General features: G+C 37.0%; 1 long non-coding RNA gene across 1 annotated transcript in view; it reads right to left on the bottom strand.

Moving 5' to 3' along the window:
- LOC131144331 (uncharacterized) overlaps positions 1-19,643 on the bottom strand; it is a 49,584-nt gene extending 29,941 nt beyond the window's left edge. The window contains exon 1 of the long non-coding RNA XR_009133779.1: positions 19,370-19,643. This is a non-coding gene — a long non-coding RNA (uncharacterized LOC131144331). The remainder of the gene's footprint in view (positions 1-19,369) is intronic.
- Positions 19,644-20,026: the final 383 nt, after the last annotated feature.

The following is a 20,026-nucleotide window of genomic DNA, read 5'->3' as shown; positions in this document are numbered from 1 at the left end:
CATCCAAGATGGCAACACACTTTGGCAACACTGAAGTAGAGGTATTATTGGCCGCACATGCGTGGTTATGTGGTTGATTATACCTAGACTTGTCTCACCTACCAACAAGACAAGGTGGAGCGAAAGAGGATTGTAAGGCTACTGGAGCCCCTAATAGTACCATCCAAACTGTGGGAAAGTGTTTCACTGGACTTCATCACCAACCTGGCAACCTACCCAAAGTGGGAGATGTAGGGTCTATACTTGTGGTTATAGACAAGTTTTCGAAGTACGAAGCATTTATACTCGCACCGAAGTATTGTTTGGTAAAGGAGACGACACACTATTCCTCAAGAATATTGTAGAGTACTAGGGTATTCCCCAAGATATTATCAGTGACTGAGACTAAAGATTTATAGGAAACTTCTAGATAGAACTTTTCAGAATCCTCGATTCACAGTTTGACATCTCTTCGAGCTATCATCCACAGACAAATAGACAGACAAAGAGATTCAATAGGCTACTAGAAGAGTATTTGCGCCATTTCACCAACGTCAGTCAAAAGAATTGGGTGCAACTACTTGATGTGACTCAATTCTGTTTCAATGCCCAAAAGAGCTCAACAACCAAAGAGTCCTTTTGAGCTTGTTATAGACCAGCAGCCATCGTCACCTCGCACAATGTACGAGCTGTGCAGAGAAAAGAGTCCAAAAGCGTACATCTTCACCAAAGAATGGAGAAAAAATGCAAAGATTGCCCGTGCCTACCTAAATAAAGCTTCTAAGCGGATGAAGAAGTGGGCAAATCAGGGGAAAAGAGCGCAACACTTCAACGTAGGTGACTTGGTGCTTGTTAAGCTCAATCTTGAATAGACCAAGTCACTACGAGAACGAGATAGGAGACTACTTCATAAATTTGAAGTCCCAATCTTGGCCAAAGTTGAGAAAGCCTCTCACAGAATTGACCTTTGACTTGAATGAAAGTGCATCCCGTGTTTCACATCAGCTGCCTCAAGGCATTCAACACCGACACCGAAGATCCAAGCAGGAGTCAGTTAACTAGAGTAGAATTGAAGATAGTGCAACCCGACAGCTGAGAAGTTGATGACATCCTTGCCGACAGAGAGTTCATATCCTCAAGGAAGAAGTGGCAAGAGTTCTTAGTGAAGTGATAGGCCTTGGCGACGAAGAAATCAGTTGGGTTTCTGCAGAAGATTTGCAACCGTTTGTGGATAAAGTTGAAGTGTACCTAGCATCAAATTCTACGAGGACACGTTCACCGCATAAATGGGGGAGCATCATGAGCCGAGCTTGTTCAAGGCATTATGCTTGCCTGTGACTGCTTGTCTCATGCGTTTGGGATGAGTTTCCATCATGCAAATACTAGTGTAGAGTTATTCTTCAGAGATAGTTTTTCCCTAGGCTAAAAAGCGGAGTATGACTCCTCGGTCATATTGATGTTTCCTAGTGCCAGAGTAAGAATAGCATAAAATGATCTTTAGGGGAGGGTGAGTGTTCATCAACTTGTAAAACTCACTAGCTATTGTCAAGTGTCAACGTATTTAGCCTACTTGCCTCCCTCGCTAGACACACATTGTTAACACAGGTATTGATAATGAATTGCATTGTTTCAATGTTTACTGCTTAAGTGTCATTGCTTTCATTAGTTGCTTATTGCTTCCGCTTATATTTGCTTGAATGACAATAAAAGTATTTTGTTGGTGAATTTTCGTAAACCCTGGGCTGACTAGTTAAACGAGTGTTTTAACTAGCACCGCATGATCCTCTCACAAAGGTGTGAAATATTTGGTCCATGACACTTGCCATAGCAGCAAAAAAGTTGTAGAATCATCCATCTTGAAGCCCGCATCAAAATTAATTTTAATGGTCCCATAATTGGAATAATCCACTCCTCTCAAGAAGCTGAGCTTGGGCAAAATTGGTTGGGACGGTTGAGCTCAATGCAATGCTCTTCAAATTTCCCAAGCAAAACCCTCATAAATGTAACATGTTCCACTTGTTTGTTACCAAATAACAGATTGTTTCTAGCATTCCACATTGGCTCCAACAGAATAGTAGTAAACACTAGAAGCTTGTGACTATTAGGTGAAAAACACCATTAGGAAAATTGTTAGAAAGAATTCCTTCCATTTGAATGGGCATAGGTTCCTCAAGAAGCATATCAGATCTGATTCCCAAAATTGTAAACCAAGCAAGTCGAGCCAATTGGCATTGAAACAATAGATGGTTTGTTGACTCATTTTCTTAATAGCACAAGGGACATGCAGTGTGAAGAATTAGGAGTCTTCTGTTGATATTCATCCTAGTTGGTAATGACTCAGAAATCCCCCTCCATAGGACCATTTTAGCTCTTCAATGAATCTTGAGTTTCCAAAGCTTCTTTTAGGGGAAAAAATGTGAGTGAGTTTGTGAATCTGACCCCTTGGTCAATCCAGTAGGCTAATTTAATTGTAAAATCCTCATCATAGTTAGGAAACCATATTGGTTTACATTTTCCTCCAAAGATGGTAAAGGAATACAGTTTATTCTATTAACTATTTGACTCTTAAAAAAGTTGTTCAATTCCATCAATTGTTTTCTACATCCACCAACTCCTTGACCAGAACTCGAGCAGCTGCTTCCTCATTCTTTGCTTGGGGTATGAAACCTTGTATTGTTGGGACCCAAGGATTATATTAAGATGACTCCCTCCCCCAACTTGACAGAAACCTTCTCTATAAGCTCCCAACCTCCTAAAATAGTCTTCCACATATAAGAATCATTATCTGATTCTTCAACATTTAAGAAACTCCTATAGCATTTTTGCTTCAACATGGAGGTCAATCTAGCTGGTCCCCCTGCTGCCACCTGCCAAATGTGTTTCAAAAGAAGAGCTTTATTTATATCCTCCATCCTTCTAAATACTAGACCCCCACACTATTTTGGCATGTAAAGTGATAAAACTAGAGCATAAAGAAACGAGAGGGAAATAAAGAACAAAAAATAAAAATAAAAAACAAAGAGCAAAGAATGAATTGCTATTGATGTGTTTCTACAAGCTCTATACAACCCCTATTTATACATGTAAATGGGGAACATAAAATTGAATGTAATTAATCTACACACTCCTGTCCATATTTAGAAGATTTGCTTACTTCTCTTAAATAGGAAGTTCACGTAATATCAATCCCCTAATTTGCTTGATACTTGCCGTGATGTTAGGCAAGATTGTTGCCATGAATTACGGCCTTCCTCAACACTCCCCCTCAAGTTGGCATGGATATTTATAATACCCAACTTGCTGAGTAAGTAATTAAATTGTGCAAATCCAAGAGCTTTGGTAAGATCAGCAAGTTGCTGGCTTGTATGCACGTAGACTGTTTGAATGATGTTCATTCTGGAGTTTTTCTCGAACCACATGACAGCCTATCTCGATATGCTTGGTTCGTTCAATGAACACTGGATTTGAGGCTGTGTATAGCGGCCTTATTATCACAGTACAGTCTGATTGGTTGAGAATGCATTACTTTAAGATTTGAGAGTAAAGCTTTTAGCCGAGTAACCTCACAACATGTAGAGGCCATAAACCTAGATTCAGCTTCGATTGAAGAGCGTGAAACTGTTGTTTGTTTCTTAGTCTTCCAGGAAATGGGTGATTTTCCGAGCCAGATGCAATACCTAGTGACCAATCATCTGGTGTCCCTATAACGTGCCCAATCCGCATCATAGTATGCATGGAGATGGATTTCACTAGAAGCAAATGAGAAAATCCCTAGACCTGAAGATTTCTTTAAGGTACCGTAGAACCCTGTGTGTGCAGCATCCAAATGTGGCATTCATGGCTTGTCCATAAACTAACTTAGTACATGCATTGAATAGGCTAAGTCTGGTCTTGTGATGGCCAGATAAATTAGTCTTCCAACAAGTCGCCTATATGATGAAGGATCTGAGATGAGTGCACCCCCACTCTCATTGAGCGAAAGATTTTGATCCATGGGAAAGTTTCTAGGCTTAGCTCCAAGGCAGCATGTATCTTCTAATATTTCGAAAGCATACTTCCTTTGAGATAGAAATATTCATTTGGCTAAACAAGCCACTTCGATCCTCAGAAAGTATTTAAGGATTCCTATATCTTTGAGTTTGAAACGATCGCCTAGGTATTTCTTGACCTCATTGAACTGTCCCAAACTGTTTCCTGCAACAATAATATCATCCTCATAGAATAAAATGGCAGTGAAATTACCCTCATGGGATTGGACGAAGAGTGAATAATCTGCCTTAGATCGTTTGTATCCTACATCAATGAGAGTGGGTGAAAGTTTGGCATACCATTGCCTCGAAGCTTGTTTGAGACCATACAGAGACTTAACGAGCTTGCAAACTCTAGTCTCCCATTTTCATCCGAACCCTGGAGGAAGCTACATACAGACTTCTTCATCAAGATCGCCATAGAGAACAACATTATTGACATCGAGTTGATGAAGGTGCCAATTGTGAGCGGAGGCAAGAGCCAAAATGGTACGAACGATGGTCATTTTAGCAACCGGAGCAAATGACTCGGTGTAGTCAATGCCTTTTTGTTGGCTGTAGCCCTTGGCAACTGGGCGAGCCTTGTACCTTTTGATGGATCCATCAAGGTTGTATTTGATCTTATTGGCCCATTTGCAGCCAATGGGTTTCTTGCCAAGAGGAAGAATAAGATGCCAGGTTTTGTCGAACTTGAGGGCATCAATTTCAGCATGCATGGCAATACGCCAGTTGGGATTTGTCATGGCCTAAAAAAATGACTGGGGTTCTTTGGCAAGAGAGAGGGTTGTGGTGAAAGCACAGTGAGAAGGAGATAAGCGAGAATAAGACAGATAATCAGTGATAGAATAAGGAGTACCTGATGAACAGACCATTGCAAAGTCAGATGATTGATTAGGCTAAGACAGCAAAGCCTGTTCCACATGAAAATCTTGCAAGTATGTCGGTGGCTGAGTAGGACGACTAGATTGTTGGGGTGGTGAAGGAGAGGGTAAAGAAGTGGATGGGGATGGAGGAGAGGTAGGCGGTGAGGAAAATGATAGTGACCAAGATGGAATTTCTAAGATGTGGTCAAGAGAGGGAATAGGACAAGGTAGGACGGGTTCCGTGGGCTCAAGAATAGATGATGTAAAAGGGAAGAAATCTTCATAAAAAAGAACATCTCGAGACACAAAGATTTTATGTGTTGCAAGGTTATAAAGTCAGTATCCCTTTTGACCATATGGATAACCAAGAAAAGCATATCGAGTTGCTCTTGGATCGAACTTAGCTTGGTTTTGCGAGTGAGTGGAAGCAAAGCATAAGCATCCAAAAACTCGCAGGTGACTGTATGCAGTTTTGACATTATGCAATCTCTCATAAGGAGACAAACCACCTAAAACTCGCAAGTTTAAAGTTTCCTTAGATAAGGATGAGTATGGCTAAGCTAGACTTGGTGTAGTCTTGCCGCCACACAAGCGTGAGTCCTTGACACTTTGGGCAAATTTAGGCAAGGGTGATTCCTTTTGGCCATTTAGATCTCCGTCCATGACATAGAGTTTGTAAGCATTATTTCCCACTACATTCCTAGGATTCTCTAACCACAACATGACTAGTCTTGTCTCTAGTCCACATCCATTCGAGCTTGAATGGTTTCTGGAAAATTGTTCTAGTCTCTCGACGTATCCAACTCAATGGTGTCATGGTTAGACTCAATAGCTGGTAGATTATTTACTATTGCTCTAAGGAAACAAGTTCTTCAAGCTATGTTAGCTATAACCTTGTCAGGTCTCTCATTTATGTTGGCTATCCCACTTCTCATGTTTTTGACCAAGTATATGAGCTCCCAATGAAACCTAGGCTAATCATACCTTGGTTTTTCATGAATTTCCTCAGCCCCCTTTTTTGCAAAGATGAAACTCTCTCCTTTCCTCCTCTTTTATCTTCTCTGGATAAGAGGTAAGTGAAATCACCAATGCACATAATAGGAAGGTTTCTACCATTGCTTGGATGGAATCCCAAAAATTTTTCTAGTCTTTTTGATAAGGAGGGCCATAAACTCCCAAAAGCATCTATTCTATCCCTTTTGATTTATCAGAAATTCAGAACAGCAATGATGTTGTTTCCTTTAGTCAATATTTCCACTTCTAATCCTTGTTTCCAACCCATCCAATGTCCACCTTTGGAATGGATCGAGTCAATGTTACTACCACAGATATATCCATTCCTATAAGCAAGTTTACCTGCTTTCCCTCTTGCATTTGGTTTCTGACAAGAATAGTAAATCAGGTTCCCTCTCCCTTACCATGCCCTTTAGTTGCCCAACTGTTGAGGCATGGCCCGGCCCGGCCCTTGACTGTTCCAAGCTAATATTTTCATGGCAGCTGGTGGGGCATGATTAGGCCCACCTCCTCAGCCACTTCCATCACTGTTTCAAAAATCTGAATTTTATCATTGTATGTTTCAAATCTATGGATTCTTTTTATTCTCCATATTATTCTAACGTCCTTGTTCCTCCCCTCTTGGTTGTTTTCATCCTGCCATTATCCTCTTTCATATCACTCCCTCACCCCCACCCCCCTCCCCCAACTGCATTTTACTCCACAAATCCATTGACCAGCTTTCCTCTTTTGACCCTCGAGAGTTCCAAGCTAATATTTTCAATGCAACTGGTGGGGAATGAATTGGCCCGCCTCCTTGGCCACTTCCACCACTGTTTTAGAAATCTAAATGTTATCATTATATGTTTCTGTCCTTGTTCCTCCTCTCTTGGTTGTTTTCATCCCGCCATTACCCTCTTTCGTCACAAACCCCACCCCCCCACCCCCCCAACAAACTGCATTTTTCTCCACAAATCCATTGATCAGCTTTCCCCTTTTGATCTAGCATCTCCAGCCCACTGAGGTTTTCTCTTAATGGATAGATTTCCAACAATCTGTGGCAGTAGCTTGATATTAAAATCAATACTATCCAGTTTTACTGAACTGGAAGCTTCTTTGAATCCCTGTATTGATTGCTCCTACCCAAATCGTTTAAAACTACCAGAGTGGGCACATCTTGAATTTCCTGTTTTTTATCATATTCAAATACATGCTCCTTAATGTCTCCCAAGTCCTAAGAGACATCCCAGGTTAAAACTCAGACTTCTATGTTAGCAGTCTTAGGTTCAAATCATAGGAGAACATCCCAAATTCAATTCATAAGAGGGTTGGAAAGGGGTATAAGTTGGGAGATGCACTACCTCCCATTGTGAAGCTGAGACTCCAATACACACACAAATACATTTTTCTTTAATGATGGCTAGTAAAATGACTATCAACAACTAGTAAAATAGAATATTCATGAGCAAAAAATTTATGAAATCTGAACTATAACATTAATTTTCATATGCACAAACAATTGATTCAAATTTAGAAGTAATTAATCAGAATTCAAATCCAAAAGGTTGCATAGCTATATCTTTCAGTACACAACCTTCATAACTTTCAAACAGAAAGGCATAATAACAAACACAAGTTTCAAATAAAAAATTTTCAAATACAATCATAACAGCTCCATAAAGAAATCTGATTTCAAATTTATCTACACCATAAAAATATATGCATATATATAAATGAACTAATATTAAGTCCATCGAGCCAATGATCAAGATATCAACTAAATGTAATTTCTGACTGGTTAATTTGAATGGATGGGGTATACAACCAGTCAAAAAAGACCACTTGACTGTTAAACTAACTCTGTAAAGGCCTACTTCTTTTCCCAAACCTAAACCAGTATACAAACCAAAAACAAATATATTATCACTGCCATCTGACAACAAACAGGAACAAAAGAAGTCTAAACAAATGACAAGCGTGTCATGAAGCCAAATAAAGCTATAAAACAAACATTGGCACTAGCAACAAACCAGAAATGAAGGCGGCAAATATATAAAATATTGATTTCTGGGGAAGCCCCCAAATTTTGGAGCAAAACACCATAATAGACCCCAAAGATCTCACACCACCATATTTGCAAAAAGAAACATTTGATCAATGATAAATGTTATATGAGGCTACTTCGGGAGTAGTTTAATGACAGACATGCACAAGATGACAACACTCCCTTATATCACAAAATCCATGAAAAGAAACCAAGAAGTTATCAAATTAATCAATACCATTCATGGAACCGGCATGTTAGGGTGCCGGCACTTTAGGGTCTTATCAAATTAATACCATTCTCGAGCATAATCATACTCCTGTACTTAAAGAGTTTGATAACAAGAACCCGCTCCTCCCCTTTTATTTACTTTAGAATGCAACCTTCATTAAAATTAATAGAATAACTGGGTGGCCAACCACACCTAGGGTATTAAAAGAAAAAGGTAGCTACTTCAGTCATTAGTCAAATATAAAATAATTTATTTTTTTCCCATCACCCACTCAAGGGACATTGCAACCCTTGCTAACAATTAACAACAACAACAAAACCATGACTTAAGTCCCACTAGGTGGGGTCAGCTATATGAATCATTTTCTGCCAATTAATGCAATCATGGACCATTTTTTTTGACAAATTCAGGGCTACTAAATCCTTACTATCTCATTCCATATTATTTTAGGTCTACCCCTACCCCTTTTACTGCCTCCCAGAGAAACTAACTCACTCTTCCTCACTAGCGCACTATTTGGCCTACGTTGCAAGTGTCCAAACGATCTAAGTCGTCCCTCCCTTATCTTATCTTCTATAGGAGCTACACTTGACTTACCGCGAATATGTTCATTTCTTAATTTATCTGTCAGTGTTATACCACTCATCCATCTAAGCATTCTCATCTTGGCAACTTTTATTTTTTGGATATTCTGTTTCTTTGTCACCCAACATTCTGATCCATATAACATAGCTAGTCGTATAGCCGTCCTATAAAACTCCCTTTCAATTATAAGGGTATTCTACAATCACAAAACACACTTGAAGTACTTCTCCATTTTACCCAACCTGCTTTAACTCTATGCATTACATCATCTTCAATTTCTCTTTCAACTTGCATAATAGATCCAAGATATCGAAATCTACAAGTACTATTTATTTTTTCATCATCAAGTTTAACTTTGTCTCCAATATTCCTCCTACCATTACTAAAATTACATTTCATATATTCTATCTTATTTATAATTATCTTAAAGCATCTAGATTTCAAAGCTTCTCTCCATAATTCTAATTCAGCCTCTACTCCGCCCCTAGTTTCATCAATCAATACAATATCATCTGTAAATAACATATACCAAGGAACCTCATTTTGAATGCTCTTAGTCAATTTGTCTATCACTAAAGTAAAAAGATAAGGGCTCAAAGCAAATCCTTGATGTACACCTATGGTGATTGGAAATTCTCTAGTTTCTCCATCTATAATCTTTACATTAGTTATTACTCCATCGTACATATCCTTAATAACATTATTATACCTACTACATACACCCTTTTTTTCCTAAAACCCACCATAGAACTTCCCTAGGTACCCTATCAAATGCTTTCTCCAAGTCAATAAATACCATATGCAAGTCTCTTTACTTTTCCCTTAACTTTTCCATTAATCTTCTTAAAAGATATATAGCTTGTGTAGTAGATCTCCCCGGCATAAAACCAAATTGATTTTCTAAGACCTTCGTTTCTAGCCTTAATCATTGTTCAACTACCTTTTCCCACAATTTCATCATATGACTCGTAAGTTTAATTCGACGATAGTTATTACAATTTTGAATATCTCCTTTATTTTTGTATATAGGTACTAAATTGCTTTTCCTCCATTCATCTAGCATTTTCTTAGTTTTTATGATTGTGTTAAATAAATTAGCTAACCATATAATTTTGTTATCACCTAAGCACTTCCAAACTTCAATTGGAATGTTATTCGTTCCTATAGCTTTTCCACTTTTCACCTTTTTTAGTTCAAACTTAACTTCGTTAACTCTAATTTTGCGAATAAATCTCATATTTTTAGTCTTTTCCTCATTTGTCAATTCTAAGGCACATCACTAACAATTAACGTAACAAATTCAGGATGCTGTAAGGTACATCGCTAAAGGCAAGGACCTTTTTCTCTACTAAGAACAAACAACCTCAACAAAATTAAATCCCTCATTGCTCAAATATAATATATCAAATTAGAGTCGGCACCTAGAACAAATTTTTTGTCAAAAATAATTATTATATAGATTATAGTATATGACTCATTTAACCAAACCCTTCATCATCACCTGGTCACCAACTTTTGCAACTTTTTCCGACAAAAAAGCAAAACATTTAACCTTGTTTCATAAAATAAACAAAAAGCTCAATATTTACAAAAAGAAAAGAAATTAAATTAAATCAGAACCATGCCACATTGAGCCATGTGTTATAAACGCCCCTCTCATTCAAACATTGAAATTGATAGGAATCCAAATGTTATCAACGTAACTAGCATGACGACCGTTCAATTCAAGAAGAGACGTGAAAAGCAACCACAAAAGTCAATGAGAAGGTACTTTGTATGAAAAAAGTGAAAAGAGTGCCAAATAAAGTTTGAGAAATAGAAAACAAGGGGCATCAACAGATTTAGATTCCTAGTCTCAATTTTTTCCTTCCTTGGAGTAGGAGTGGATCATAAGGTGTAATTAAGCCATAGAAATAGCTTGTTTTTCTCCAAGGTTGAATTTGAGAGTAGCTTCATTGTAGCTTAAGTTTGCCATTATGTAACAATAAGTCCTCTATAATTGAGAAAAACCTTGCTCCACCACCATGACAAGAAGATTTCTCTCTAGGAGAAAAAAAAAAAAAAACACATAAAGGATGGGGAATACTCCATCAACAAACAAGAAGGAAAAAGTCCATCTAAAATTCGAACAAAAAAAAAAATGCCTCACAATCAAAATCTAGTTTGGAAAGGAAAATACAATTGAAACCTAATTTTCTCAACTAAAATTCCTCCCTCACCAAAATTCAAACCAAAAAGACCTCACATTCATGTGTTCAACTACCAAGAAACCCCAATTGCAAAACTCAGAGATACAATCCAAAGCCATGAAAACAGTGGAGCAAAATGAAAGTAGCAGTGAGCCATTAACAAAGAACACTACCATGGTTGAGATCTAACTAATCACTTATGCTCTTCAACAGCCCACACACATATTGTACACACGACAATCATCATATACACATACATCCAAATCACATTCACACTCCACGGTCCACAAATAAACAAACATCCTGACAGTCACTCATGTAATCTTAAATGCAACATTCACTAACTAATCGCGCACAAACACATACTCTATGTCTCTAATCCAACAGTCCTAATTTATTTGACAAATGATAAGGAAAAAGAATCTTAGAACAAGATTCATTCAACCATACATGATGGGGTTTAAAGGAGTTTTTCAAAAAAAAAATAAAATAAAATAAAATAAAAAACAAAAACAAAAACAAAAACCATTAGAGAACCTAATTAACCCACACTCACAAATCACACACACAAACTAATGTAGTTTCAAACATCAAGAATGAATGGGAGTTCAAATATTATTAACATAAATAACATGCCAAACTGCCAGTTGTTCGATCTAGTAAAAAACACATGGGAGGCAACCACAAAGTGAACGATAAGTCACCTTGCACAAATAAAGTGGAAATAGTGCCAAAAATTGCAGTTCGACAGAGAGAAAGGGGAATCTCAATAAATTCATATTCTTGAGACAAAACTTCCCTTTCCAGAAGTAGGAATAGATCATTATAAGTAATTAAGCCATATGAATAGTTTGTTCGAGTTAGTTAACTATATCTACAAGGTTGAAAGTGAGTGCAATTTTGTTGTGTCTTAAGTTTATCATTGCGTAACAATTCATCTACAGCTTAGAGAACCTCACTCAACTACCATGATAGGATGAAGTTGTCTTTCAGAAAAACACACGCGAAGAACTGGGATGACTCAATGGCCAAACAAAAACAAGAAAAATAAATAAATAATAAAGCCAATATTTGAACAAATTCCTTACAAACAAAAGCAAGACTGAAAATCATTTGAAACACAATCTGTGCAACCATAATTCCCTAATGCCAAATTCGAACCAAAAAGACCTTGCATTCCAATACCAAGACCCAAAATTGCAAAGCTGCAGAGATACAGTCCAAAGCCAAAAACACTGAAGCACTGACAAAGACCACCTCTGTGGTTGAGGTCTAACTCAACGCAACTGCCAACGAACATTACACGCACCACAATCATATACACATGGACACACCCCTCCCCAATCACATATGCACCTATTCATACCCCATCAATACAGTGAATGCACACACCCACATAATTATAAGTACGACATTCACAAGCCATCACACAAAAAAAAACACAGATGTTGATCCAACAGCCCCAACTGATTTGTGAACAAGAATCATTTGATCAAATGAAATTAGTTTAAAGGAATTTTTCAAAAAATAATAAATAATAAATAATAAATAAAACAAAATTTATCCGAAACCTAAGGGCCTGTTTGGTATTACTATCAAAAATTACAAAAACAAAACCTAAAAATCTGAAACAAAACCTAAAAACCTGCTAGCAACCTATTCGGTTAATTTCATAAAACGATAATAAACTAAAACCTTGATTGAGCAAATACTCAGTTTTGTCATTGAATCAAAAAACAATTTAGAAATATAATTTTTACTTAAATAATAAAATTCAAAAAATACAAATTAATATATTATAATAAATTATTAATTACTATAATTATTTTATTTAATTACTATTTTTCAAATTTCACTTTCTAGTGCTACAAAAACAAATTTATTGCACATTACAATTGAAAAATAGTAAAAATGATGTTCATGACTTTTTTTGTCAAATTTTAAGAAACTTCATGGATATTTTTTATTTTAATTATATTTTAAATTCACTTGATCATTTTATTTTTATTTTTATTTAAAATTATGTTTAAAATGAAAGATTTAACCTACAGACATTAATTCTACAACAGGTTGCCAAAAATGATTGAAAACCATAAAATAAGATTTTCAAATTTACCAAAATCAGCTGAAAATAGAAAATAGCAACATAAACAAATATGTTATCATAATATTTTTCTGCAAAGTACACACAAAACAGAAATGATGCCAAAAATATTTAAGTAGAAACATAAACAAATGTGTCATCATAATCTTTTCCTGCACTAACAAAACAGAAATGATACCAAATAGATCCTAAGTAACCCATGCATTAGACAATCACATGCACAAACTCACCCAGTTTCAAATTATTGAAACCATTAGAATTAAATTATATAAACATAACTAGCAAGCCAATTGTTCAATTTAGGAAGGGACACATGGGATGCAACCATAAAGTGAATAGAAGTTGCCTAGTACAAATAACATAGAAAGAGTGCTCAATAGCAGTTCAAGAGAGGGAAGGGGGGCTTCAAGGTGTCAAAAATTTTCCTTTTTGGGATAGGAATATAAGTAATTAAGCCATGGATATAGTTTGTTGAAGTTGGCTAAATATATCTCCAAGGCTGAATTTGAACGCAGTTTTGTTGTATCTTAAATTTGTAATTGTGTGACATGTCATCTAAAATTTAGAAAGCCTCCCCCCAACCACACCATCATAGGAAGGATTTTTACATAAAAACACACATAGAGGACGGGTAAGACTCGATGGCCAAAAAAAACCCTCCATAAATGCCTATACATTTAAAAGCCATTCTGAAAATCTTGAAACCTAATTAGCTCAACCAAAACATCCCATAGCCAAAATTCAAACTAAAAAGACCTTGCATTCAACAAGAAGAAACCCAAATTGCAAAAAACGTAAACGGTGATTGGATTGATGATAAAATAGAATCCTTTTTTCCTGTCGTTGAGGTGGAGAACTGAACCAAGAATTTTGTTGACCCTATAGGTCACACCCTTGTTTTGATCGTAACAAATACTCCGGTATTTAATGGTTGTCAAGTTTGTGTGCAGGTTCGTATTAGCAAGTTCATATGATGACAAGCGGCAACCTGAAGAGAAGCGAAGCCCTAGCATATTTATTGTTGTATTTTTTATTATTGGGTCTGTAATAATTTCAGTTTAAATGGGTCTGTAATAATCTCTGCATGTCCTGCATGTAGGAAGTAAGCTCAGCAAATGATCATACACAGACCATAGAAAGATCTTAGGGATCACCCTTCGGTTGGTGATGCCGGATTTTTGGGCTTCGTTTAAAAGCTCAAAAATGACCTTAGAAAGACCCTAACTCCCAGCACTAACACTTAGGAAAGTCCCCATTATCACATATATTATCTGGGGAATATTATGTTTTGAAATTGGACTTTAAATGCAAAATCATATGACTTCGGACGACCGAACTTGGCAGTGTATTTTGCCTCGGTCGACCGAACAGCTGACTGGTCAAAATGTTAACCTAGGTTCGGGCGACAAAACTCAAAATGACCGTAGCATCCTCGGTCAACCGAACCAATACTATGTACTTTTCCATCGTCCCCAGGCGCCTGAACCTACAGTTCATTTTACCCTCGGGCGACCGAATTGACAAGTTCGGGCTACCAAACTTAGGGGCAGGCGACCGAAACGCGGACCTTTTGGAAATCGCCTTTTTTGGTCACCTGAACATTCATTCGGGCTACCAAACAATGAAAACGTGCGTTTTTCGTTGTGTATGTTTGGCGATCAAACCATAAGTTCGGTCGACCGAAATTCTCGGGTTGGTGAATTTTTACCCGAGAAAATTAAAGGAAATTGTGGAATTAATTTTCTAAGCCTGATTAGAACAATTTTAAAAGGACAAGCGTGTCCCCCAATGTTTATTTTTTCCCTTCCTCTATATATATCCATTCATTTGGGAAAATTAAGCATAGATTAGAAATTAGGATTAAGCTAAAATTCTCTCTATTTTTCAAAACCCTATTTTGCTCATACTACTCCCATACACTCTCCCAATCTGATTTTCTTGATTAAACCAAGCTTAGTGAGAGTGTCTTGAGTGCTAGAGATCCATCCTATATTGCTTAATACTCTCAACATTATGCTTAATTGTTTGTTGATTTTTGAGAGTTAAGCAAAGAGTTATCCCACAGATTTTATTTGATAAATCTAATGTTGGGAAAAACTCATTACCTTAAGGATCTTTGCATTGTCATTGCAAGATTCCTTTAGCTATACTTTTGGTGTGTAAATATTTTACAAGCTATATTATTTTTCTCTAAGAACTCGTGAGCCTATTTCATTGAAGAAAATATTTTTAAGTTGATTTGAATATTGCTGCAGCATCTTTGAAACCCTAATTTATTATTGAGATTTGAATATCTTGTTTCAAAGAAATAACTTATTTATATACTCTTGAGCATACTTGTGATTATATCTTATTGAGTGTTGCTTGCACAAATATCACATCACTGAGCTTACTGTTCCTATATCATTGACGTGCATTGATTAACTGTTAGTGGTACATGTCTGCTTAGTTAAGAAACATTTATTTGTACGCAAAAATTATTTACATTCGTTGTATTCTAGACGTGAGCCTGAAGAGGGAGACTAACCCTGTGGAATAGTTCCGAATTAACTTAGACCCAGTTAGGAAAGTTAGGTGTACCATCCTGATAAGGTGTAGGTTAAGATCAGCCCCGCTAATTGACCTGGTTGTAAACGGTACCACTCCACCCGTTAAGTGAGCTGTAGTGGAATCCTTATGCTGGTGAGCCAAGGCGGGGACATAGGCGCTGTTGGCCGGACCCCGATAACATATCATGTGTGCACTATTCATATTTCCGTAATTTATATTTCCGCACGTGTATGTTATATTGTGAATGCTGCGCATGATTTAATTTCCGCACGTTATATTTATCTGCGCATATTTGAATGACATAGACCTAGGGTTGTGTAATACTGGTTGTTGGATTAGTTGAACCCAGGAAGAAGGTTTAAAATTCCAATTCACCCCCCCTCCTCTTGAGAATACACCAAAGCTAACAAATTTTCTTTCTTCATCATCAATCGAATCACTGTTCGAACGATGGGAATTGAACCCACGCATGGTGAATTCACAATCCACTGCCTTAATCCACTTGGCTACATCTGCCATTCTTTATTTTATTAGTTATAATTTAGTTATATTTAAATATTAAAATAAAAATTACAAAATTTAAATAAAAATTCCAAAAGATTGAATTTATACAAGTATTAAATTTATACAATTCATCATTCTTTCTTTCCTTTTTACAATGCAATTTGGAATACTCGATCTGTCGCTTTTTCTTTTTTTTTTGTCTTAGCTTCTGCCCACCTTTCCGAATGAAAGCAGAGGAATGTATCATTATGCTTTGGATTTCATTTATATGAATTGCATTTTTTATTTTTCTTTAATGCTTTCGTTAGGGTGGACCCTCTATAACTAAAATTCATTAATTTAATTGGATTGGAATAATTAACATATTCATATTCTAATAAATATTATATGAATAAATGTAGAATAAGTTTCAAAATTATAATTTTGAAATTCTATCTATGTAGAGAAATCTATAAAGAGAAATATATAATTTATATATATGGTATAGTAGTTATAAAGTCGAACATTTGCACATTGGATTCTACTGAAGAATGATAACCGAATAATGATAAGTTCACATTTCTAGCAATATGAAGAATTGTATCATTTATTATAAGAATGCTGGTTTTAAGAATGAGTGATTGTCCTTCTCCGACCCTTGTTGCCCAACCTGAAAGCGGACAGCTAATACGTTCCACTTATTGAACAAGGTTCTATGGTTGGTCCGTGACCCCTGGATGCCGAAGGCGTCCTTGGGGCAATCTTGCAGTTCCTACGGGGTGGAGACAATGGGGTCAGTCCATGGATTTTCCTTCCTTTTGCCGCATTTCACTCAAAGGGTTGAAGGGAGATAGTGCATCAAGCACTTCACAAGGGCCAACTTGATCCTCTTCCCTAGGGATCCCATATGCGGCTTATCACCAGCAGTCTGTTTAGGGTTCCAAACTCAACAACGGCAACTAAACACGAGGGTTGCACTCGTTGCGGGACTTAACCCAACACCTAACGGCATGAGCTGACGACAGCCATGCACCACCTATGTCCGCGTTCCCCAAGGCACCCCTCTCTTTCAAGACGATTTGCGGCATGTCAAGCCCTGGTAAGTAATTAAGTAATTAAGCCATGGATATAGTTTGTTGAAGCTGGCTAAATATATCTCCATGGCGGAATTTGAACGCAGTTTTGTTGTATCTTAAATTTGTAATTGTGTGACAAGTCATCTAAAATTTAGAAAGCCTCCCCCCCACCACACCATCATAGGAAGGATTTTTACATAAAAACAAACATAAAGGACGAGTAAGACTCAACGGCCAAAATATACCCTTCATAAATGCCTATATATTTAAAAGCCATTCTGAAAATCTTGAAACCCAATTAGCTCAACCAAAACATCCCATAGCCAAAATTCAAACTAAAAATACCTTGCATTCAACAACAAGAAACCCAAATTGCAAAATGCAGAGATACAAACAAAAACCGAAAAAACTCTGCAGCAAAACAAAAGCACTGAAAAAGAACACCACCATTGTAGATATTTAACTCATCCCCTACGTGCTTTATTCAACTGCCAAAACACATTCTACACACCAAAATCCTACACACACCTCCCAGATCACACACAATCCACGACACATCAACGAAATTTTAAATATGACATCCACAAACCATCACACATATAGGGTTTACACACACCCACTATTAAAGCAATATACCCTTTCCATATAGAAAAATATACACTTTCCCATTTTTCAATTCTCTCATGTATATATATATACCCCTGTAATATTCAAGAATTAGTAGTGATAATTATTTTTCTCCAATTATTAATCTCTCGCAATTGGTTCTCTAAATTATCTTCTGTTTTACTTGCTGCGGGTTTCACCCAATCTCAGGCCGACCATTCTCTTTTCACCCGTTCTTGGGGTCAGTCTTTTACTCTTATACTTGTTTATGTTGATGACATTCCCATGGCAGGTAACAATCTCTCTGATATTAGTACTTTCAAAGTCATGCTTGCTCAGAAATTCAAATTAAAGGCTCTTGGCAAATTGAAATATTTCCTTGGCCTCGAAGTTGCTCGCTCTCCCACTGGCATATTTCTTAATCAACGCAAATATGCTCTTGACATTCTCACTGATAGCGGTCATCTTGGTGCTCGTCCTGCCCACTTTCCCATGGAACAAAATCTCAAGCTCAATAATAATGATGGTGATCTTCTCTCTGATCCAAGCTTATTTCGGCGACTCGTTGGACGTTTGATATATCTCACCATCACTCGTCCCAACATTGTGTTTCCGGTCAACATTCTCAGTCAGTTTATGCACCAGCCTAAACGACCACATTATGATGCTGCTGTACGTGTTCTTCGTTACATTAAGACTTCTCCAGGAAAGGACTTATTTTTTCCTACTGCCAACACTCTTCAAGTCTCAGCCTATTCTGATTCGAATTGGGCTAGTTTTCCAGTCACTCACCGCTCCACCACTGGTTTTTTCATTCAGTTGGGCACTAATCCGATTTCCTGACGCACTAAGAAACAAACTACCGTGTCTTGTTCCTCCGCCGAAACTGAGTATTGTGCACGTGCTTCCATTAGATGTGAACTTACATGACTCAAAACTCTTTTAAATGATCTCGACATACTGTATTCTCAGCCTATGCTCTTATATTGTGACAACCACGAACGTACAAAACATATAAAAATTGATTGTCACATAGTTCGTGAGAAGTTACAAGCTGACTCTTTTTTCACTAAGCATATTCCTACCCACAGCTAGCTTGCCGATATCTTCACCAAAGTTTTGGGTCATGACCATTTCCACAATTTATCACGCAAGTTGGACATTACGGATCTCCATGCTCCAACTTGAGGGGGAATATTAGAGCAATATACCCTTTCCATATAGAAAAATATACACTTTCCCATTTTTCAATTCTCTCATGTATATATATACCCTTGTAATATTCAAGAATCAGTAGTGATAATTTATTTTCTCCAATTTTAACACCCACGTATCTTTAACACGTACTTTGATCCAAGAGTCCCGACTGATCTCATTAACAAAAAGGAAACGGAATCGGTAAACAAGAGTCAATGGACCAAACCAGATGGGGTTTAAAGAAAATTTTCAAACGGAAGACAAAAAAACAAAAAACCATCAGGAAAACCTAATTAATCCATACATCAAAAATCACGCGCACACAAATTAATGAACGCTGTTGAATGCACGTACGAATAAGTTTATTTCCGCACATACATAAAGAGTCCCTAAATTTTTATCAAAATAACAACGAAAAATTTTCCAAAGCAAACACTCACCGTCGAAGCAACCGCACAGGCTACTCAAATCGCCACTTGCAGCCCTCATCGCCTGCACGGTTGGAGATCCCGCGACGACCAACTCCTTCAAAACGACACGGACGCTCCCACCGCTGAAGATCTCGCCTATACGAGCCACCACGAAGGGCGGCGACATCGTGGATCTCACCGCCTTTCGTGGCAGCCTATGGCGGAGAGCCTCATGGCGCTTCCCCAATTGCTGTGGTCGCGCGCGCGGGAGAGTGAAAGACCCAGGAGAGGACGGAGTAGCTTCTGCTTTTCTGCAGTGAGAAATAAATTTTAAATACTTTAACTTACTATTTACGGCTATTTCTAAAAAAAATTTAAAAAAAATAAATAATAATAATAATAATAATAATAAACTTTCTAATATTTCCATCTATTACCGGAATAACGCTTTCAATAAAACAGCCAACGGCTACTTTTCAAAAATAAAAAATAAAATACTTTAAATAATCCCTATTATGTGTAGAAAAATCTTAAATGTAAGAAAATTTTAGAAAAGTAAATATAAAGTTTGAGCATATTTGATCATCGCTATTATGCGAGTAAGATTTTGATTTTTGTGAATTTAAACAAATGAAGTATAAAATTATATTTAAACTTTATCTATAAATTTAAATATAAGAGCTAAAA

The sequence above is a fragment of the Malania oleifera genome, chromosome 12 (assembly GCF_029873635.1).
Source record: "Malania oleifera isolate guangnan ecotype guangnan chromosome 12, ASM2987363v1, whole genome shotgun sequence".
NCBI classification, from domain to species: domain Eukaryota; kingdom Viridiplantae; phylum Streptophyta; class Magnoliopsida; order Santalales; family Ximeniaceae; genus Malania; species Malania oleifera.
The sequence above is the reverse complement of the archived record's forward strand: the minus strand, read 5'-3'. Positions and strand labels throughout refer to the sequence as shown.